This window comes from Hyaena hyaena, unplaced genomic scaffold, assembly GCF_003009895.1.
Source record: "Hyaena hyaena isolate Hyena2069 unplaced genomic scaffold, ASM300989v1 scaffold_145, whole genome shotgun sequence".
Taxonomy (NCBI): domain Eukaryota; kingdom Metazoa; phylum Chordata; class Mammalia; order Carnivora; family Hyaenidae; genus Hyaena; species Hyaena hyaena.
Window position 1 is genome coordinate 598,652 of NW_024080777.1, and position 18,290 is coordinate 616,941.

Below are 18,290 nucleotides of genomic sequence, written 5' to 3' on the forward strand. Positions count from 1 at the left end.
GATTTTCTGGGTTTGCCTCCTTACCCATGCCCTGCCATGTTCATTTGTTTTGTTCATTAAATTCCACATGAGTGAAATCAAATGGTATTTGCCTTTTCAGCTGACCTATTAGAATAATACACTCTAGCTACATCTGCATCATTGCAAATGGCAAGATTTCATTCCTTTTTATGGCTAAGTAATATTCCTGTGTGTGTGCATGTGATGTCTATTATGATGTCTTGCTTCAGAAGACATATCTAGTAAGAAGTTCTTACGTGGTGTCAAAGGTTTTGCTGACTGTTCTTCTCTAGGGTTTTGATGGTTTCCTGTCTCACATTTAGGTCTTTCATTTATGTTGAATTTATTTTTGTGTTTGGTATAAGAAAGTGGTCCAGTTTTCCCAACACCATCTGTTGAAGAGACTTTTTTCCCACTGAATATTCCTTCCTGCTTAACTGCAGACTATTGACCATATAGCTGTGGGTTCATTTCTGGGTTTTCTATTCTGTTGCATTGATTTATGTGTCTGTTTTTGTGCTACTACCATGGTGTCTTGATCACTACAGCTTTGTAATATAATTTGAAGTCCAGAATTGTTATGCCTCCAGGTTTGCCTTGGTTTTTCAAGGTTGCTTTGGCTACTTTACAGTTCCATACAAATGTTAGGATTGTTTGTTCTGGCACTGTGAAAATTGCTAGTGGTATTTTGATAGTGATTGCATTAAATGTGTTGTGTAGTATAGACATTTTAACAATATTTGATCTTCCAATTCATTAGCGTGAAATGTTGTTGTTTTTTTTTCCATTTCTTCGTGTCATCTTCAATTTCTTTCATCAGTGTTTTATAGGTTTCAGAGTACCAATCTTTAACTTCTTTGGTTTGGTTTATTCCTAAATATCTTATGGTTTTAGTACAATTGTGAATGGGATCAATTCCTTGATTTTTCTTTCTGCTGCTTCATTATTGGTCTATAGAAATGCAACACATTTCTGTATGTTGATTTTTGTATCCTGTGACTTTAGTGGATTTATCATTTCTAGCAATTTTTTGGTAGAATATTTTGGGTTTTCTATGTAAGTATCATGTCATCTGCTAATAGTAAAAGTTTGACTTCTTCCTTGCTGATTTGAATGTCTTTTCTTTCTTTTTCTTCTCTTATTGCTGAGACTAGGATTTCCAGTACCATGTTAAATCACAATGAAGAGAGTAGACATCCCTGTCTTGTTCCTGACTATAGAGGGAAAACTTTCAGTTTTTCTCCATTGAAGATATTAGCTGTAGGTTTTTATATATAGCCATTATGATATTGAGGTATGGTCCCACTGTCTCTGCAGAACCCAAACTCAAGGTCAACTGATATGCTCCAGCCTAGGGATGAGCAAGATCCTGCATTTCTTACCCTAGATAACTAACCCAAGATCCCACACAGTTTATACCAGTGTCTAAAACATGCCCAGATCCCCCTCTTCTGATCTGAAGATAACCTCTTCATGTCAGGGGCTGAATTTTGCCTGGTTCTATGGTTAAATCTCCACCCCAAAGTGAACATGGTACGTCTGTTACATATATGGTTACTCAATGTTTATGCTCCACATACCTCATGATTAGTCATACATTTCCCTGCCCCTTTCATCGTTATGTATGTAATCTTAATGTCTATGATTGTAAAAAACTTTTCCCCTCCCTGGTTGGGCTTGGAGAAGATGTCAGGCTTACGTTCCTATCTCCTTGTTTGGCTGCTTCTTTCGAATAAACTCTTGCCTTGCTTTATACCTGCTGTCTCAGTGATTGACTTTGCTGTGCATAGGACAGAGGGACTTGGGTTCAATTACAGTATTGATTGTCAGTCTTCACATATGGCACTATTTTCCAAATCAGAAAAGCGAGCCATTGAAATTGGTTTTGTTATACACGTGGCATTATACACGGGGATCATTTCAGCAAATGAGCATAAAATATAGAAGATGCTCAATGATTTTGAGAGTACAACCTTTAGTGTTCCTGACCATTAGAATGGTATCTAAATTCTTTTATTCAACTTACTGCATATTGATGGAATACTGTTCTACTAAAGGCAACCCCCAAATTAAGTCAGTCCATAACTAGTCAAAGCAGCTAAACTGATGGTAGGTAATGCCTCCAACTTAAATCTACATTTTTGTAATAATTATATTCAACCAGTTTTCAGCATGAGGATATTTGGTTCAAACTTTAAAGGCTTAGTTATATGTATATGCGATGGAACAGTCATGCTTCAAAGACTGTGGAATCAGATAAAAATTACAGCACATTTTATAAGTTTCTCAAAGGTCGATAACAACTGGGAAGTTGTAAGAAAACAGGCAAAACTACAGGGAAAATAGCCAGAATTTATAATGACCTTTAAGTCAATAAAATGAAAGTCATAAAGTGCTTATACTTTCACTTTTCTATATGGGTATCATTTTGAAAAGTTTCATACAATATACAAAGGATGAAAGCTCACTGGGGCCAGATCCACAAAAGTGGTATTAGAATATGAACAATTTATGCAGAAAAAGCACAGTCAGAAAACAAATATGACAGGAAGCCTGGGTGATGAAACAGAAAGGCACCGATTTTATGGACAGACGTGACAGGCTTTTAATCCCAGCTTGACCATTAATGGGTGTGAGACACTGGTAAGTTCAATTAAATTCTTGGGTCCTTACTGTTCTCCTCTCCATGTAACAGAATGCTTGTAAGGATTTAATGAGAGACATGTGTAAAAGGCTTTAACATAGTACCTAGAATAAATGGTATTCTCATCAATCCAATAAGAATTTTACGTTACACACACACACACAGCCATAGTGACAATACTTGTCCTACTTGACCTTTCTAGATCCACCGGTGCTTCTAACAGTAAGTAAATTTTTAATCTTACTATTTATTGTAAGAACTCAAAGGTCACAGTCCCCAAGCAACCTTGATCGTTGCTTGTTGCATTTAAAATGTTTACAGCAGAAATAAAAACTTCAGTTCCAAATACGAAAAATCTCAAATTCAGTCAGGAAGCATCTAATTCAATCAAGAATATACTTTTAAATTCATTTGATATGTTTAAATTAACCTTTGGCTTTTTAAAGCAGAAATAAATATAGAGCAGTTGAATACATTTTGGTATCTTTTCATATGAAATAAAGGCCATGAAACAAAATGATGTGCATTAAAATATTCAGGCCTGAGGAAAACTGTATCTATTACTCATATGTTGACAGTTCCTTCCTAAATTTGAAGGTCAGTTTTTGATCCTGTAAGAATTGGTATCATTGTCAGTTGGTTTCTGGTTTACAGAACTTAATAAACTTGCATTTTTGGTAAAATTTGTTTATATTTGCTATAGGACTAAAACAAACCTATTTGTCACCTTAAAATGTGGTTGAGTCGAAGTTATTCATTCTCATTTTTAAGCCATGGTAGGACAATGGCAAAACCAGACAGATCATGCTATTTAGAGCCAACAAGCATATGATTAGTTCTGAGCTACCTGATGTAGAACATCTCATTGAGACAGGGCCACCAGGTGTTTTGACACATATAATCATACCTAGAGAGAAATAATGTATATAAAATTAAAGGTCTGGAATCTTTCGTGTTTTTTTTTTTTTTGTTTCCAGGAGAGAGAGAGAGAGAGAGAGAGACAGCGTGAGCAGGGGAGGGCCAGAGAGAGAGGGAGTCACAGACTGAAACAGGCTCCAGGCTCTGAGCTGGCAGTCAGCACAGAGCCCGACGCGGGGCTCGAACCCACGAACCACGAGATCATGACCTGAGCGAAAGTCGGAAGCTTAACCGACTAAGCCACCCGGGCGCCCCTGGAATCTTTCGTTTTAATGTATATTGAATATAATGCAAATTTATACGTGTACATATATAACCTTATCTATACTATACCAATAGTGTACTATTCTCTCATGAATAAAAAACTGTTACTATGAAATTAGTATTTTTAAAACAACTAATTTTGTAACTAATAATCTCACAGAGAAGACGACCAATAGCATACCCGTTACTACAATTCTTGAGAAAATAAGAGTTTGAAGTGATAACTGTTTCAGTTGCATTGTGTTTGTAAAGGACATAGATTTCACAAGCAGACTCCTGAATTAACACAGAAGCTGTCAATGATGCTTCTCTGAATAGTTAACCTGAATTTAATTTTTATCAATGTTTGCAAGTAACACCAAAACTTTTCACTTAATGGAAATTAAAGCTGTTTGTTGTTACATAGCAAGCAAAAATTCATTGAACATACTGCAATGTGTTTTCTGCTCTTTTTACATCAGAGTCTTTTACTTTTTATATTAGTATGAATGGAATCTGAACTGGTCACTGAAGTATATCTCCCCAGATAGTAGTATTTCTAGATGAAAAAGGTAGATCCCTACGCTTTCTAAGTAATTTTTTTCCAGTTATGCTACTTATTTTTTTCCAAGTTAAAATTTCCTAGTGAAGTGTTTCTAGTTTAGCTAGATGCCCTTCTCTGCTTCCCTTTCTTTCTGTTTAAATTCACAGCAGTAGTTATTTCAGTCTAAAGTGATGAACACTTACCTCTGTCAACATGTTAGTTTCTAGAAGGAGAATCCCCCATACCTAGCACAGTGCCAGGTATATAGGAGAAGCTATTTGCATATGTGTGTGCATGATAAGAACACTTAACATGAGGTCTACCCTCTTAACAAATTTTAAGTGTTCAATACAGTATTGATAATTATAAGGATTATATATAGACAATTTATTCATCTTACAGAACTGAGACTTTATGCCTATTGACTATAAAATCCCTATACCACCTTCTTCCAGCTCCTGGCAACTCCCATTCTACATTGGGCTTCTCTGAATTTGAGACTTTTATATACCTCATATAAGTGGAACCATGCGTTTCTTGTCCTTCTGTGACTGACTGACTTCACTTAACATAATGTCCTAGTGGCAGAGCCTTATGGCAGGATTTTCTTTTTTAACCCCAAATACTATCCCACACACTATATGTATTTGCTTTATATATATGTAAGTGTCCCAATGTTGGGTATATAAGTATTTACAATTTGTATGCCCTTCTGATGAAATAACCTCTTATTATGTATTGACCTTTCTCTTGTTATAGTTTTTACCTTAAAGTCCACATTGTCATTTAAGTGCCCTCTGGGTTCTTTTACTTGTATTTTGGAATATTTTTACCCATCCACTCACTTTAAGCCTGTGTGTGTCCTTAAAGCTAAAGTGAGTTTCTGTATGTAGCATATTATTGGATCTTTCCATCTATTCAGCCACTCTGTTTTGATGGGAGAATTTAGCACATTTACATTTAAAATAATCATTGATGTGTATGAGCTTACTATCGCCATTAAAATTTTATTCTCTGGCTGTTTTGTAGTACTTTGGTTCCTTTCCTACTCTTTCCTTTATGATTTGATGATTTTCTGTAGTCCTATGCTCTGATTCCTTTATCTTTTCTGTATCTACTATAGGTTTTTATGTTGTGGTTAATATTATGGGACTTAGATAAAATATCTCATAACAGTCTATTTAAGCTAATAAGCTGTTTTTAAATGCATACAACCCCCCTGGTTTTTCAATTTCATTTACTCTCTCTGCTGCTTTCTTCATTGTTGGGGGCCATTCTGAATTCATTCGTTGAGAAAACTTCTTGTGAGGTTAAGGTAGGTTTGCAAGGCCTCCTGCTGTCAGATGATGACTGATATCCACCTCCACTCAATTATTTCTGCTTCAGCACCGACCCCCAAGGCACCTTGTTGATTGGTATTGGAAGTGACTTGTCCCCTTATTCTGGCCCTGGTATGATGACTGCACCTTGGAAGGAACTTATTGTAGGAACTTCTTTTGTTGTGATTATGGGCACAGACACTGTGTCTCCAGCAGGTCCTGTTTTCCTCGATACTTCCCTTGAGCTATGAACAGGCTAATGACCCTTACTCATAAAAGATTGACCTTTATGTGTACAATTCTGTTACTCTCGTTGCATTAGTCCAAGAGGTTCATACAGCTCAACATGTAAATCAACTAACCAAAAATGTCTCTCATGCTCTAGCTATTCAAGAAATCATAGACAAAAAACTAGACACAAAGGTAAATGCACTCGAAGAGGTTATTCTATGTATTGGAAATGAGCTAAACTCTTTAAAGGTACAGTTGGCTCTCCAGTGCCACAAGGAATATAACGGGACAATTAGGTCTGGCCCAGAGACAAATAGCCTAATGTAGAGAGAAGGAACAGATAAGGGCAGAACGTAAGATACTACTTATACCTTTGCTAACTGGTGATGTATAGGAGTCCCTTCTCTAAGGCCTACATTCCACAAACACCTTCCCTTATCCTGGCAGCTGTGATGAGGATGGATAAGAGTAGTTAAAACATAAGCCCAAATACAAAGGCTAACACATTTAGGGCCCCCATGGTGTTTACACATTCAGCATAAAATCAAAAAATTAGTAACCAGCTCAAATACATTCTTCCTCTTATGAGCCAGACAAAATGACTCCTAGTCTATCTATATACAACTTAACCTATGACTTAATCTTAGCAGTATTAACTTAAACAAATGTGTATGTTATCCTGTTTTTCACTAAGAGCACCCTTTTATTTATTTAGTTGTAAGATTTACTCAACCTCACTATAATTGGGGCAGTTCTGCACGAATACTTCTGTAAAACATGTTTTGTACACTTTCCAAAGCATCTTATCAGAGAGAATTATCCATTGTAAAAATTCCATTTTCTGATGTTATCACTTGACCTATAAATAAAGACACCAAAACTGACAGGACAGAGATGCCTGCCCGGTGATCAGAAAGAATCTTGGGGCTCTCACTCTCTCCTGCTGACACCGTCCATCCTTCAGGGACCCCTGGACCTGATGGAGCAGGACTGTGGCACTTCATATTAGGTAAAATAACCATATTTTCTAGTTTTGATAGACTGGTGTCTCACAGGAGATAAACCTTATCAGCTCTGCTTGAATTTCTGATGGTCTCTCAAAATGTTTGTGATTGTTCAAGACCCCATATTTGTTTTTAGTGGCTCCAATAACTGTGGGTGCACCAGACCCATCAGTGTTCCAAAGGGGAAAACCATTCAGCACCTACATGCCAGCTTATTAGAAGCTGGACCCTCAGCCAGCAGCTGGGAAAGTATGTAGTTAAGCACCTTCCAGGGAAGTGTTTTGTTTTTATATTTTTTATTTTTTGAGACCACACATGCATAAGCAATTGGGCACTTAGCTGAATGAGCCACCCCCATGCGACAGGTGTTTTTGCCTACCATGTGATTTTGGTTCATGTCTTTTGGGTGGCAATTATTAAAGTTAGGGCACTAGATGTGTGTAATAGCTCATTCCAGGGAGATATTGACAATTGACTTTATTGTTACATCAAGCAAGAGAGAGAAGCCCAGGGAAGGGCCAACCACCTCCCCTGAACTCCAAGAGGGTGGAGGAGAAATCATAGCCAATCCCCAAAAAATGTATTCATTAGAAGCCAGGCCCTCAAGAAGCAGTTTGTAAAGTACACAGTCAATCCCTTTTCAATTCTGCCTGCTCCCTCTGTACCGAGTCCTGGGGATGTAGCCAAAGTTAATGCTCACATACTCTTAGGTTACCTACTGCTTTGCTTGCTAAAGTCCTGTAGGTCTCCTGGATGAAAGCCCATCTGACTTTCAGAGCTAGGTTGGAGTGTTTTTTGTCTTTTGTTTTGTGAGAGGGAGGGACAGTCTTAAAATGTGAGGTGCCAGAAGTAGAGTCCATACCCTTCGCTCCTCAGGGAGAAGCTGGAATGTGGGCATTCTATCAGGACTGGATGGCTCTGTGCCAGGGCTGCGGCTTATAGCATGAGTATTTCTCAGTTTTTCCTATCCTTTTAGATGTAGGGGTTTTCTCACTTACCTGATGTTAAGACATCACTCAGCTAGTTTCTGCATTTCCCTGGATGAATTGCTGTGCTTGTACGTGTACATTTGGTTAGCTCAAGAACCTCACATACAGCCATCTTGGTCTTTTCCCTTAGCCTCCTTCTAAGGTGTGGACCTCCTTGTGCTTTGGATTTGCATTCCCACGATGATCACTGACATTGAGTATAACTGATATACCTGTCAACCATTTGCCTGTCTTTTTTTTTTTTTTTTTTTTACAAATAGTTTATTGTCAAATTAGTTTCTACATAACACTCAGTGCTCATCCCCAAAGTGCCCTCCTCCATGCCCATACCCCCCTTCCCCCACACATCCATCAGTCCTCAGTTTTTGTCAGCATTCAAGAGTCTCTCATGGTTTGCCTCTCTCCCTTTCCCCCACCATTTCCGCCCTTCTTCTACCCCTTGTTCCTCCGTCAAGTTCCTCCTAATCCTCCTATACGTGCAAAAAAAATATGGAACGCTTCACGAATTTGCGTGTCATCCTTGCGCAGGGGCCATGCTAATCTTCTCTGTATCATTCCAATTTTAGTATATGTGCTGCCGAAGCGAGCACCATTTGCCTGTCTTTTTTTAAATGTCTACTTAAATTGATAGCCCCTTTTCTAAGCAGATGATTAGTTATTTTGTTATTGATTTGCAAGAGTTCCTTTTATATTTGGGAAATTATTCCCTTTTGTAATGTATGGTTTGCAGAGATATGACCTCCATAATACCCATAAGCTGCATTTTCATCATACAAGAATGGATGGGTATGGGGTGCCTGGGTGGCTTAGTCAGTTAAGCATCCCACTTCAGTTCAGGTCGTGATCTGGTGGTTCCTGGGTTCCAGCCTGCATCAGGTTCTATGCTAACAGCTCAGAGTCTGGAGCCTGCTTTGGATTCTGTATCTCCCTCTCTGCCCCTCCCCTGTTCCTGCTCTGTCTCTCTCTCTCAAAAATAAATAAATGTTAAAAAATGAAAAATAGGGGCGCCCGGGTGGCTTAGTCGGTTAAGCGTCCGACTTTCGCTTAGGTCATGATCTCGCGGTTCGTGGGTTCGAGCCCCGCGTCGGGCTCTGTGCTGACTGCCAGCTCAGAGCCTGGAGCCTGTTTCAGTCTGTGACTCCCTCTCTCTCTGACCCTCCCCTGCTCATGCTGTCTCTCTCTCTCTACTAGAAATAAATAAAACATAAAAAAAATTAAAAAAAAAAGAAAAATAATTTAAAAAAAAAAGAATGGATGAATAGGCAAGTACATGAAAGTGTTAGCATACACAATTGTATACTTCTCTTGAACAGTCTTTAACACACTTTTTCTTTCCAATTGCTTCTCAAATTGCCAGAAAGAGAGACCTATGATTATTCAGTTAGAAGAAGTAAGGGACACCTGGGTGGCTCAATTGGTTGAGCATCTGACTTGATTTTGTCTCAGATTGTGATCTCACGGTTCGGGAGAGTGAGCCCTTCGTTGAGCTCTGCACTAACAGCACGGAGCCTGAGTGAGATTCTCTTTCCCTCTATCCTTCCCCACTGCTCACGCTCATGAATGAATGAATGAATGAATGAATGAATGAATGAATGAATGAATGAATGAATGAATATATGAATGAAGTGAAATAAAGGTGCCTGGGTTGTTCAGTCATTTAAGCATCTGACTGTTGATTTTGGCTCTGGTCATGGTCTCAGTTGGTGAGATCAAGTTCTGAATCAGACTTCATGCTAATAGCACAGAGCCTTCCTGGGATTTTCTCTCCCCCCACCTTCTCAAAATAAACTTTTTAAAATAGTGAAATATATGAAAATAGTGAAATATGTATTTTTAATAAAATTGTTCTAATTCCATTCAATTTCAACTGATACTTTGGTCAAGAATTTATTAAGCCACTTTTCCAGTCTTGTGTGTGTGCGTGTGTGTGTGTGTGAGTGTATGTGTGGCAGGTACAAGCTTAGAAAAGGGTTTTCACAACTGTTAGAGTAATAGAGCAACAAAATAATGGACTCTTCCCTAAGGCAGATGGTAGCGCATTGCCTTAGGGATTGTTTGCACATATTACACTGACTTTATATTTTAAGCATCTGACATGGTAATTAGTTTTATAAAAATGCCCTTCTTGCAATTCTCTTTCTGATCAATTTGAAATACACTGCTTGCATTTTAAATGACTCTTCAGGTATGGATTAGACATTTTTCAGTTTAAGGTTTTTGTTTGGTTCTAAACAATGTCCAGCATTACAACATACAGATGTTTCAAATCAATGAGGTCGATAAAAGAAATACAATCTTTCATCTGTAACAGTATGAGAAGAGTTATCTTTCATCACTCAGTGCTTGGCAATGAAAGACACACAGTACAGTATGTACGCATTCGTGCCAAGATGACTGACTTTTGGCTCATTAACCTAAGAGCTGGGATATTCTCACACATTCTTAAAGTCTCAATCCACCTCCCAGCAAATATTTGATAGCAGAAAACTCGCTGTAAAGGTTTAGAGTAAGAATTCATTACCGGCATTAAATATAGTAAACCCATTTAACAATATATCATCAAGTGTTAAAAATAATGGAAACAAATGGCACTTGTCAAAATAGTTTTTTAAAGGGATATTTTCTGAACTACTTCCTTCGGATTTTTTTTTTTTTTTGTCATTTTTATAACAAAAAGTAATTCAACAGATCTGGTCAGTCAAATTAGTTTTCCACATCATTAATGTGAACTCTGAAACTTTTCCTAAGTTGAATGATGGATTCAGAAGTTCTAAAACTTTTTCAGAGACAAAAATTTTTAAAAAATAATTTGATGAATGACAGGAAAACTTGAATATCCATTTCTTTCCAACTCCTCTTAACCAACTTGACCTTCACGTTCCCTGCAGTTTGACTAAACTTGAGAGATGCTTCTTCCTGACTTCAGGACTCTGACCTCTCTTTTCTTAGAGCATTTACTTTCCAAAACTTGGTATTGTAAATTCTTTCTTGGTCCTTTGAAATGTAAGTCTTCTCCCAGCCTCTTGCCAGTTTTACAACTCAGGAAAGTCTTTCTCAAGGACCTGGGAGTGAACCCTTTGAAATCTAATCATCAAGAAAGATAAGCTCCTGTCTCCCAGGCTCTGTGGGAGGGTGAGAGCCTCCCTTCCAGAGAGGAAGATTAGATAACAGAGATCTCACTCAACGCTGACCAACCTCCCTCCTCCAGTTCTTCCAAGCTTTTCTATTAATTCACTCCAGGATTTAAAAGTCCTCGGGCTTTTGCTTCAGAGAAATTGAGTTCAAGGTTTCTCCCATAGACTCTTAATATCTTCTTTGCCTATGTAATCTATTCCATGCAATTTTTCTTCAACACTTCAAAATTTTCCTTATTATATGTATTTCTTTTAGCTTTTCCACATTGTATTATCTTTTATCTCTTGCTTATTCTTCCTTTTTCTGAGAAAAAATATGGAATAGAGAAATTAAAAATAGGAGGACTTTTAAAGAAGTAACTGTGTTCCCCCTCAGTAATCAGGTACAATCAGTGAAATGTCCTTTCTTCTCAGGTTAACTGAAACTTTGTGGTACGCATATTTCTATACCCCATAGAATACTCACAAACAATAAATACATGCACCTGGGGGTATAAAAGATGATTTTAGGTGGTATTTGGATCATTCTTAAATAGTATTTATTTTAATGCTATTTATATGTAATATTACATTAGATTTTTTATGTTATCTTCATTATTCTATGAGCCAGCATTTCCACTCTTGAATATTTAAAGAAAACAAAACATTAACTTGAAAGAATATAGTCACCTGCATGTTCATTGTGATGTTTATGATAGGGAAGATGTAAATACAACTCAAGTGTTCCCTCACAAATAAATGAAGAAACATGGTGTATACATACACACAAACACACCTGCACACACAATAAAATATTACTCAGTCTTAAAAAAGAAATGAAATCTTGCCATTTGAGACAATATGAATGGAACTTAAGGGCATTATGCTAAGTGAAATAAATCATACAATTCCATCCAAAATGTATACTTGAGGGGCTCCTGGGTGGCTCAGTTGGTTGACCATCCAACTTGAAATTTCGCCTCAGGTCATGGTCTGATGGTTCATGAGACTGAGCCCCACACTGGGCTCTACACTGACAGTGGGGAGATTGCATGTGATTCTCTCTCCCTCTCTCCCTGTCCGTCCCCTGCTTGTGCATGCACATGCTCCCTCCCAAAAATAGATAAAGTTCTAAAACTATGTATATACTTGAATACCAAACAAGGTGAAGATGTGGCAAGAACAACGGGGTGTCTGGGAAACACCACCCCATCTATAACAAAGGGCTCTGTGACAGGATGCCCGTGCCACTGATTTATAAATTCCACTAAAAAATAAGTAACAATCATTAGGAACATTCTTGCAATTGTTTCTGATACTGAAACTTGTTTACTCTCAGATAAATTTACCGGAGATTTAAATGTTACTGAATTAATATTTACACCATACATTCATTAAGACCAACTAGAGGCACCTGGGTGGCTCAGCTGGTTAAGCATCCAACTTTGGCTCAGGCTTCGGCTCAGGTCATGATCTCACTGCTCATGAGTTCGAGCCCTGTGTTGGTCTCTGTGCTGAGAGCTCAGAGCCTGGAGCCTGCTTCGGATTCTGTGTGTCTCCCTCTGTCTCTGCCCTTCCCCTGCTCCTGTTCTCTCTCTCTCTCTCTCTCTCTCAAAAATAAACATTAAAAAAGAGAAAAAAAAAAGCCAGCTAGAGGTAAAAGGTTCTTTTGGTTCCAGAAAGACAAAAATATAGTTACCCTTACCTAAGGTATTGTAATAAAAGGCATTGAAAAACATAGATAACCAGCAATTAAAATGACATGTGATAATTGCTACTAAAGGTACTAATGGAATTCCTTGGGAAGGTAATATACTATGAAAGACAAAGTTGGGAGATACTTAATAGATGCAGAAAGTTTAAATACATGTCATGAAGTTTATCAAGAAGAAAGGAAGACAGACATTCCAGGCAGAGGACCCAGTTTTCAGTTTTGCCAAGGCAACAACAGAGATGCAATCAAACAAAAAACAAAGGAAAAAACCCTACAACAACAACAAAAATATAGTATGTTTGAGGACAACGAAAAGTGAGGAGTTATTTTCTGATGTGCAGAATGAGATTGCTTACACAGAATGATCTTCAGTTCTGAAAAGTAACGTTCTTCAAAGAAATTATTTTGGGATTCCTCCATATTGGTATATGTCAACCGTTCATTCCTTTTTTACTGTCAGATACTATTCCATGGTACGCATGCCCTGTAGCATTTCCATCCATTTGCTTTTCACACATGGAAAATACTGTTGTAATGATTTCTGTATAGACATAGGCTTACATTTCTGTTGGTAAATATATAGACGTAGAATGACTGGGTCATAAAGTAAGTAGATCTTTAACCATTTAATAAATTGACAAACAGGGGTGCCTGGGTGGCCAGTGGGTTAAGCTTCCGACTTTGGCTCAGGTCATGATCTCACAGTCTATGGGTTCAAGCTCTGCATCGGGCTGTGTGCAGATAGCTCAGAGCCTGGAGTCTGCTTCAGATCCTATGTCTCCCCCTCTCTCTGCTCCTTCCCTGTTCATGGTCTGTCTCTCTCTGCCTTCAAGATAAATAAACGTTAAAAATTTTTAAAAATAAAAAAATAAATAGACAATTTCCCAAAGTGATCAATTTTACCTTCCAACCAGAGCTGTAGGAGAATCATTTATCCATTTCCACACCACCAATCTTTTCACTTTTAGCCATTCTAATAGGTGTGTGACAATTATTTGTCTCGTTATTGAGCTTTGAGAGTTCTTTACCTATTCTGGATAAATATCAGATTTCCTATTGGTACGGGACTTGTCATTCTCTAAGCAATGCCTTTCAAGGAGCAAAAACTTATAATATTGATAAACGTACATTTATATTTTTTTCTTTAAAACCTTAACCCTCCGCCTCTGTTTAATAACCTCTAACCCCATTAAACTCTGTTTAATAACCCCATACATATGTGGGACATTCAAAATTGCCCTTCATCTTACTGATGTCTGCTCTATTTGTATTCATTCTTTTTTCTCCGTATGTTTCATTTTGGATAGTTACAACTGCCGGATTTTTGGATTTTCCCATCTGTTCTGCTGCAAAGTTAGCCTTCTGGTAATTCCATCCAGTGAGTTTTTCAACATACTGTCAATTTCATCTTTGGAATCACCATTCAGGTTTGTCTTATAGCTTCCATCTTTCTCCTTCTGAGAATATGGAATGTAGATATGCTATGTGTTTCCAAGTACTTGTCTTCTAATTCTAACATCTGTGCCAGCTCTGGATGCGCTTCAGCATTGAATTTTTCTCCTCATTCTGGATGGTATTTTTCTGTATCTTTGCATGCTTTGCAATTTTATATTAGATGACAAGTATTACACACTTTACCTTGTTAGGTATTGGTTACTCTTTTATTCCTACAAATACTAATAAACTTTGTTCTGGAATGTAATTAAATTATAACAAGTTTGAATCCTTAGGATCTTGTTTTAAACATTATTAGGTAGACTGAGTAGTTCCCACTGCAGAGCTAACTACCTACCCCCACTACTGAAACAAGGCCCTTCTGCATCTTCTGTGACACCTCATGAGTTAGGAGGTCCAGGGTGAGTCTTGGGAAGAGGACTGTGTCCAGTCCTGTGGAAGCATGAGCGCTGCTCCCTCTGATCTCTGGGGGTAGTTCTCTCCCTGGCTCTGGGTGGATTTCTAACATGTACACGCTGGTCAGACCTCTGGTGCACATGGGAGGGGGCACTCTGCCATCTTCTGGGGAGCAGTTATTGCCTCTCTGATTACTCTAGGCTGTCTCCTCGGACTCTTAGCTTTATGTCCAAACTACATGAGTCGGTCATTTTCTGCCTGGTTTCTTTACCTCTGATTGGGCAAACTCCTCCATTACAAAAGGCAAAATGAGGGGTGCCCGTGTGGCTCAGTCAGTTGGCTGTCCGACTTCAACTCAGGTCGTGGTCTCACAACGCACAAGTTGGAGCCTTGCTAAGGGCTCTGTTCTGACAGCTCAGAGGCTGACCCTAGAGCCTGCTTCAGATTCTGGATCTCCTTCTCCCTCTGCCCCTCCCCTGGCTTGTGTGCATGCTCTCTCAAAATAAATAAACAAACAAACAAATAAATAAATAAAATGAATATTTTAAAAATAAAAATAAAACAAAAGCCAAAATGAGAAGAAACATGATACAAGGCAATAAATTTAGTAACCATGAGGGGGGTGGGGAATGAAGAAACACCACAAAATGAATTGAAGAGGACAGTTTAATTGTAAGATCTTCCTTTCTGAGTCTTGCAAGCCATGGTCTGGGCAAGACTAGAGAAGACGTTTTCCTCTAAGCACAGGGAATATTTTGAAACCTATAAATTGCTTAATTCTGCATGCTTTGCTTTTTGCTTGCCATCTTTATACCTTCTCCCTTTAGTTCATTAATTTTTCTGCCTCATTTTATTTCTGTTTATTCAGTTCTTGCTTGCTGTTACTCCGTATTATTCTGTTGCACTCATCTCCCTACTACTGCCCATCACTCCGTGTAAATATCTGAATCAGCTTATCTAGATTACAATTAGTGACAATTATAATCTAACTATCATTTAGAATAAACATATGTAAATGTTAAATGGCATATAGAATTCATGCTACAGCAATTAACCTTAGTAATAACAGTCTTGTTAATTATGGAAAGCAGGCACTTTTCTATAAAAACCTTCACATTCAAAAAATTTTAACAAAGCATATGTCAAAAACAAAGATCATCTCATAAGTTTTCCATTGGTGTTTTTCTCTCAAAGAGAAAAAAATGTGAACTCTTACATATCTATTATCAGGGCTACTTTTATTTTAGTCTTCCTTGTAACTATATTTTTGTCTTATCACAAAATTATTAAATGTAGATTTTTCTGAGAACCTGCAATTTTATAAAATTTGACAAAACCATATCATACAGATAACTATTTTTTTCAAAAGCTATAAAAATAATAATTTTAAATGGTCATTGTTAGAAATAATTTAACAAAATACCACTGGCAAATTTAAATGACTGCCTTCATTGACTTTTAATCACTTAATTTCCTACTTATGTTTGGCTCTTGCTGAAAAGAAAGAGTATTAGCATGTCCAGCATGAGGAAGATGCATCCGATGACAATTTATAAGCAGAGAATCACGGGACTCAACAGGCATAGGAATGTCTCATTTAGCACTCTAGATTGTTGTTTCTTTCCTTCCAGTGTTAGAAGAGAGAGATCATATAACAAACCCTATTCAATGAAACAGAAGTCCTTGCTCTGTGATACTTCTTTGAGTATCAGCTACAACACATTTAATTCTGTTGCCAGCTCAGTCTTGAAACATTAGGATTCTTGCCCAACTCCCTGATTCTTCTGCCTTGAGACTTTATATTCTCAGTGGATTTTTAATGAATTTATGACTCACAAATCATGGCAGACCAGCTTAAAGGAAAGTAATAATTAGTAATGAGGTTTTTTTGTTGTGAAATAAGTCAATTATATAAACTTCAGAATAACTGTTTTAATTTTTCTTGAATATGTTGGAAATGTTCAACATACACTGATATTTATATAGGATTGGTGGAATAAACTTAATATTTGTGAGTAACTACATGAGGCGTTATGCTTATACTTTACATATATCTCCATTAAAACGTTTAATGCATTTTTCAAGGTATAGTAGCCAAATGGAAAATATAATGGAAAACACAATGGAAATTCATGGGTAAAAACTTCAGTTTTTATGAGAGAGTTACATATGTTAGCATTCCCTTAAGCTACTTCTACTAAGTCAGCCAGCTCTTTATGTAGCAGATGGAGCCTATATACACTCACATCAATGGAACTCTGTCACAGAATTTGTGACAAAGATAAACTACTCATCAACAAAGTCTTTGTCATTAGACATTTGTGCCTTTAATTTGGGGGATGAAAACATATTACATTCAGATTATTGTGCATTAAAATGAATAAATCTTATTAACTTTTTAATCTTTTACTTTCGTGGGCACTAACAGGTCTGTACAAGTGTGGAAAATGTCAAGCTACACCATCTGCTATGTGATCATATTTGCTGAGTGTGAAAGGTGGGTTTATTTCAACCTTATCTCTTCTTTTTGTTCTTGAACCAAAGAGGTCCCTTGCTCTAAAATTACATTTTCCCTAAAATTAAATTCTCTAAGTATGTGGAATTATCTTTAAAAATTTTAATGGCGATGAATCTACAAATTGAACAAAGAAAAATCTTGATAGTTTTAAAATGTGACTTTTCCTAGTAATTGTTATTAATCTGAACTACTATTAATAGTATTAATTAATATCACTATCAATAGTATTTTTAATAGTTCACAAAACAATAATAGATACCTGGGTGGATCACTCAGTTAAGCAATCAACTCTTGATTTTCAATCAGGTCATGATATCACTTGTGAGATGGAGCCCTGCATCAGGCTGCATGCTGAGCCTGCTGAGCCAGCTTAAGAGTCTCTCTCTCTCTCTTTCTCTCTCTCTCTCTCTCCCCCATCCCCTCCCATTCCCCATTTCGGCTGTCTCACCTGCTCACACTCTAAAATTTAAAATAATTAAAAAATATTTTTTCCTTTAACCTCATATTCCTTTCCATATTCACAATTAATCCTTTAGTCCAGAATGCCTGTATCATATTTAATCATATTTAACAATCTGCACAAATCCTGTTCGTCCTAGGCAGAAATGACATCTCTATATTTATACACAAAGTATATTTTTTTATGGTCATTATGCTTTCTGCTAAACCCTATGAACTATGTGAAGTTAAAAGGGTTTAATATAACCCTATTTCTGCTCATACGTTACACATTTTATCTATACTAGAGCAACTAACCTCTATATCATTAAATTATTGTAATTCATTTAGGCCATAGGGTGCTAACAATGTATAAAACAAGTGCTCCAAAGGCCAATCTCCTACCTAGGAACTGTTCAAGATCTGAAATTTTAAAAGTTACCTTTTTTCTTTAAGTTATGACCTATTTCCTTGATATTGTGGCTCTAAACCCACAACTGTGGACATGGTCTATGACTGGGATTTAATTTGCTCTTCATTCTCACTGCTCCCTATGATTTGGAACCTGCTTCTTTTCTTTCTTTCTTTCTTCTTCCTTTTTTTTTTTTTTCTTTTTGTATTCTCTTGCTTCTCTGAACCTAGCATCTACAATTGTTCCACATAACAACTTCTACTTTGTAGCTCAAAGCTCCTTTAAACTTCATTCCGAAAGAGCTTCAGATGATATATTTCTGGACCAAGAGTGGATCTGTCTAGCCAAAGGT

The 18,290-nt window shown here is 37.2% G+C and overlaps 1 long non-coding RNA gene and 1 other non-coding gene across 2 annotated transcripts in view; both read right to left on the reverse strand.

Annotated features, from left to right (window-relative positions):
• Window positions 1-18,290, reverse strand: part of LOC120236127 — a 278,998-nt gene that overhangs the window by 106,596 nt on the left and 154,112 nt on the right. The window lies entirely within an intron of this gene.
• LOC120236131 lies at window positions 8,376-8,482 on the reverse strand. The gene has a single exon (XR_005529583.1). It is a non-coding gene; the product is annotated as a U6 spliceosomal RNA (small nuclear RNA).